This window comes from Columba livia, chromosome 5 (genome assembly GCF_036013475.1).
Source record: "Columba livia isolate bColLiv1 breed racing homer chromosome 5, bColLiv1.pat.W.v2, whole genome shotgun sequence".
In the NCBI taxonomy this organism is placed as follows: domain Eukaryota; kingdom Metazoa; phylum Chordata; class Aves; order Columbiformes; family Columbidae; genus Columba; species Columba livia.
Genome location: NC_088606.1, coordinates 38,624,782 through 38,630,657, shown reverse-complemented (window position 1 = coordinate 38,630,657; position 5,876 = coordinate 38,624,782). Strand labels below are relative to the sequence as shown.

At 47.7% G+C, this 5,876-nt stretch overlaps 1 long non-coding RNA gene across 1 annotated transcript; it reads left to right on the top strand.

Moving 5' to 3' along the window:
- The first annotated feature begins 1,152 nt into the window (after positions 1-1,152).
- Positions 1,153-5,535, top strand: LOC135579582 (uncharacterized). Its single transcript, XR_010472983.1, has 2 exons — positions 1,153-1,554; positions 2,450-5,535. It is a non-coding gene; the product is annotated as an uncharacterized LOC135579582 (long non-coding RNA).
- Positions 5,536-5,876: the final 341 nt, after the last annotated feature.

The following is a 5,876-nucleotide window of genomic DNA, read 5'->3' as shown; positions in this document are numbered from 1 at the left end:
GAGAAACAGGGATTGAGCAGAGCTGCCAATTTTAAAAAGTTAAAGCAACATTCTTGAGAAGAGAGTAGGTTTCACAAGAAAACCAGGATGTGAAATGCTTTTCATCTCCAGCCTGCATCTGTGGAAGACGTGGAGCATGAGAAAATAGGAAAATAATGCAATAAGAGTATTACATGTTTTCTCTTACCAGGGAACTTCTGCCAAACTAGCAGCATGCTTTCTTTTTTATCATGACAGTTATGTAATATTAATAGCATTTACTAGCTGAGAAACACAGTTGTCTCTCAGAAACACAGCTGCAAAACCAAAGATAAATCAGCTCTGATTTCTTAAAGAAACAAAATGCAACTTTTATGCTTGAAATAACATGTGGACATATAGATTAAAAACTGTAATTGTAAGAAACAGGATCTTTTTCCCAGCAGACAACATTAAGACCCTCAAAGGAGAATAGCTTATTACAATAACCTGGGCTTCAACACAGCTGCCAAGTGTGCAGCTGTCCCATCTCTTTCCATACAGGTAGCAGTAACACTGTTACTACAGAACATCCATTATTAGCAGAGAGCACTGTTCCTATATATATATATTTTTTTATAAGCACATTTCAATACACTTCACAAGGGAAGTGGAGCTCTTGTGCTCAATCTCTTCACTGGAAACCTGGGACAGAGGCACGAAATTATTTGCACAACATTATTCCTTCCAAAATAGCTGCATTGCTGGAAAAAAAGCAGCACAAACCTCTGGAACAACTGCCTGTCCTCATATCCAGGGGGCTACGCTTTTCACCTGGCTGCCATGTAGCAGGGCAGTGTCCAGCTCTACAGGTAGAAAAGCAGGGAGAGAATAGCATTTTTATTACCCATTAGGAGCAAACAGCCTTCTGTATACTAAAAGTGGATGACAACTTTTGTGGAAGGAGGATTATTGGAAACGGCTTCCAAGAGCAGTACAGCCAATGTCATCAGCACAGCGCGGGGATTCACCCTTTAGGTTTAACGGGTATTTAGATGCAATTGCCGCAAACGAGAGATGTTCAGCCAGGGGCTGCTCTTCACAGAGACCGAGGAGAAACGGAGTGACAGTAGCAGAGCGGTGAAAGCCAGTAAAGAAACCAACCACAGGGGGAGGGCTGCGTGTGAAGAGAAGGCAGCGGTAGGAGGTGGAGGACGGGAGAGCCGTAAGGAGACGTCCTGGCTGGGCCCCGGATCCCCGCCAGCAGCTCCCGCCTCGGCGCGGCCCGTGAAGAGCAGCCGGGACCGTGGCAGCTGGGCTGCCGGTGCTGACCGCCAGGCACGGGGGCAACGGGGCCGGTTCAGCTGCCAACAGCTGCCGGCGCCGGGCCTCGGGCAGCTGACAGCTGCGGTTGGCGGCAGGACCAGCAGGGGGCGCCCCGGCCCTTCCCAATGGCCCGTCCCGCTCGGCCCGACACGAGCAGGGAGCTGCCGTGGGTGCGGAGCCGAGCCGGGTCAGACCCGCGGCGGGGACAGCGGGGACAACCCGGGTGTCTGCAGGCTGAGAGGAGCAAACCCTGCCCGAGCCCGGGGTGAGGTAAGGGGCTGAGCTGGGAGCGGGGCGACGACAACGGTGCAGGAGGTGCCCGGCTGTGGCTGCTGCTTCACCAGCGCTGGCGCAGCTCAGCTCCCCGCACCGCGGGGACCAGTGCGGGACCCTCCCTTCCTTTTCTCTCATTTTACTTCATGGGAAGGGAACAAAAAATATCCTGCACGTAGCTCAGCGGGGCATTCCTCTGCAGCTAACCAGCCCCGCACGCCTGCCCCACCGGGCCTCTCCACGCCGATCCCTTGGGAGAGAGAGGAGCCCCCGGGCTGCCACACACAGCGGGGAAAGGGCTGCTTGCCCGTCCCAGCAGGGAGCCTGCTTCCCAGTAAAGCAGCGCATCGTTCTCACTGCTAACTTTATATGTGGATGCAGACCCAGACTTTTGATTACCTGTGACAGGTAAGAGGACAGAGTGTCTTGCAAGGCCAGCTGTAACAGCCTTTGGGTGTTAGGGATGTTAGGGAGGTGGATTTGGCAACAACTGAAAGTTGGCTGTTTCGGAGCCTCAGTCACACTTCAAAACAACATCTGTGACATACATTAAATGTGTTCTAGTCAAATTAGGGGAACTAAACTTATACAGAAGACCCAGAGATAGGCCTGGGCTGATTTCTTGTGGTCAAGGTAAAAGACCCTGTGTTCAGTGGACTTTGGCTAGAAGAAGCCCTAACTAAGCTGCCACAGGAACATAATTACACCCTGTGTGTTGGTCCAGAGCACCCATTGCCATTTCTCCAGCTCAGCACAAGCACGTACAGAAAAAGCTAGCATTCCTAACAAAGTCTTTACCTCCTACTAAGCCCGGGATATGCAAAAATTGCTGGTCAGGTATTTCTCAGGTGTTACATTCTTCATTTTTCCAATGGATTTTTTTTTTTTTCAGACTGCAGTCAGAAAAACATGCTAAAGACAAGACTAATATATTGTGGCTTTAGCCACCTCCCCCTTCATCATGACAAAGGTTGGCGTTCTCAGCTATGTCTGATCCCTCCTACTGTATCAGGCTACCGCCCAGCTGCCTGTCATGGCACAATCTGCTTCTCTTCTCCTAATGCCTGACTGCCACTGAAGGCAAACCATATCACAATATGAAAGCCACACAAGCTTATGAAATCCTACTCCACATGAGCTGGCACATCCTGAATTCAGTACAGATCTTCCTATTAGCTTCAGCCAGCACAGAGCAGAAACCCTCTCTGCTGCTGAAAGTCCTTTCCAAGTCAAGGGGCTCTTGCCCCATCCAAGCAGCTCCCAGCCATTGCAAGGCTGTTCCCAGAATTGGCCACTTGGTAAGTGCAGTGACTGGAGAGTTAAACAGGAGCAGCCTTGTGATGCTCAGAAAGCTGCTTGGACCAGGCAATTTCCATGAGTATTGAGTACATCTGAAGAAATCATAGCCATGACAGGAGAAGCAGTTAAGTCCAAAGTATTATCTGAGGCCAAAGGGAGTAAAAGAATCCTGAAACCATGTTCCCGACTCTGTCTTGACAACAGCTTACCGCTCTCTTCTGCCTTCTTAAAAACAGGGAGGAAAGCTGCCATGCACAAACATTTTTATCATTGTCTCTCAATACCCAAAGTACCTGACACAGCAAGAAGAAACCTCTCAATGGAGACCATGCAGTCCTGAAGCATATTTTGGAAACAGCTGTCAGGCCTCATGAATAAAAAGTGAATTACAAAGTGCATTAGAGTAACCACTGTGTCAGCTAATACCCTAATAAGGGTTTCTGGCTTTATCACAGACATCAGATACAGAAGAGATCTTATTAGGCCTAGCTCATCCTTGGGGAACACAGTAGGATTAGTCTGTGTAGGATAGGAGCAAGTGCTTTGTTTTACCTGGGCAACAGAGATCTGTGATTGATTTCCCATGTGCAACGTCCTAAGGACAGGAGTGCCAAAGAGCTGAGCCAGGCAAATGCTCCTCTACAGAGCTTTACACCATTACTGCAAGCCCAAAGGGAAACCACTTCCTTGCTTATCAACTGCCATTTAACTTAATTATAATATTCCTACACTTACCTGGTTTTAGTCACATCCTTTTTCACTGCTCATCTCTGCTTTTCCTACCTCTGCCAGGAGGTTGTGAATATCCACAATGCACTTGCTTGGAGTGTGACATTGACAAGAAAGGAAAATGCTCTGAAAACCTAAGCCAGACACTGACCTCTCCTTCCAGCCAGAAGTGGGGCTGAAAACTGGCTTGCAGCTTGTCAGAGCACTGAGAGGCCTCAGACATGGCAAGGTGTTAACAGGGGGATCCCAGGACATCACACCAGCTGGGGAATCTTCATATCCCTTCACACACCTGCTTACCTATTTTTCTGCCTGATGTCCTGTCCTTCATTCCAGGGATTACTTGCCAGTCCTTCACCAACTTTGTGTTCCCCAAACCTGCCTCCTCCCCATCCTCTTTTACTGGGTTTTCCAACTTCTCCTACAAGTGCAGTACAGAATTTGGTAATCCTCCCTGTTTCTGGAGTCTCTCCTTCCAACTTGCCTCCTAGATGTTAGGGTCCCCATTCCTTTCCCCATCATAGGAGCTCTGGGCACACACCTGCCTGCATTGCTCCCACTTCCAGAAGTTCTGTCCCCAAGCTTTCCACCACACACATAATCCCTCCAAGTGTCTGAAGACAGAGCAAGACTGTTCAATAGCTTAAGGTGTTCTCTAGGAGGAACAGGAGCAGGCAGATGATGGAAGCTGGACTTCACTGTGAAGGAGGCAGTTGAAATCTCTATTTGGCAGTGCTGCAAAAGCCAGAACAAGCCTTTTCACATTTACATCTCTCTCTTAATCAAGCATCCTCATGTGTGGGCTGTAAGCAATTCTGCTGTCAGTCATTTTCATTGCCATTGGTTCCACTTTCAACTGGAGGAACCAAATATTCACTGAAACAGCAATGGATAAAAAGGAACTGAAATGACAGTCACCATGCTAGACATTTCCATCCCTGAGTCAGTGCATATTTTAAGCCAAATGAAAGAGATCTAACAAGAAAAGCTTGGAGAAAAGACAAGCTAAGCTAATAGTCTGGTAGTTAGAATGGTTCCCTGGGAGATGCAATATCAAATCCCGTTAGAGAAAGGAGGCAGTGAAGCAGAATCTTTCAGCATCCTGGACAGACTCTATACCCACCGGGCTCTTTGGCAAAAGAGAGGTAATACTGGCACTTTCACCCTCTTGCTCCCTTTCTACCTCCCACGTTGTCTTCATGTTGGAACTCTATTAGAGGTCTTTGAAGCAGCCGTCTTGTGTGTAGACAAGAAGGTCTCAGTGCATACAAGCACCTGCTTATCCTACTGAAGGGCCTTGAAGCAAGCTTCTTCCCCAAAGGTTCTCTAGGAATATAAACTCTCATGGGATAAGAAGTGGATGAATGATTAAAGGGTGGGAAACAAAAGGTGAAAATAAGCAGCAGTCTTTCACAATGGAGGAAGTTCACCAGGGCAGTATCAGAGGGTAAGTGTTGAAGGCTGTGATGTTCTGTGGGCTCAGTACATTACATGGCAAATAAGTGGGCAATAAATGTGACAAACCTGCTGATGGCATGAGGACATGCTGAGTAAAACCAGAAGGGTTACCTGTGAAGAGCTGCAAAATAACCATGTGCCACCAAGTGACAAGGTGAGAAAACAGTAGAAAAACTGCAACCTAGAAATTCAAAATAATGGACATGGGAAAAGCAGTGCTGACCTCATTACATCAAGATGGGCTCTTGAGCTGATTCTTGGAAATAACAGAATGGAGAATGTTGGGATAATACGGTGGTGCATCTGCATCCCAAAGACTGCACGCACTTCTGGTCCTGCCAGCTGCAAAAGGACTTAGCAGAACATAAAGTTCTTGAAGAAGAGCAATGGGAAAAATTTGAAAGTGCTTCCATACAAAAAGACTAAGGCCAGACTGAGACTGGAAAAGGGACAACTGAAGGACAACACAATAAAGGTATTTTAAATCATTAATGGTTTGGGGGTAGTAAATGGGGAGTGATCATTTGCTGTCCCTGCCTTGCATAAACTGAGGAGAATGAGGTGAACTAGTGGGTGGAAACTCAGAGTAAGCTAATGGGGGGTTGGCTGCAGAGTCACCCTGGGACAGGTGCAGGAATCTTACATGGGTTCTGAACAACGTAAACCAAAAGGTCATGCAAAAAAATCCACTGAGGGCTTCTGCATACAAACGTGACCTCTCCGGTCAGGAATTCACTAAACTGAATTGCTGTAGCTACAGTGCAGGGGAATAACCTTATACATCTGACCAGATACCCAGTGCTAAACACCAAGCCAGACTGGCTTCCATCTCA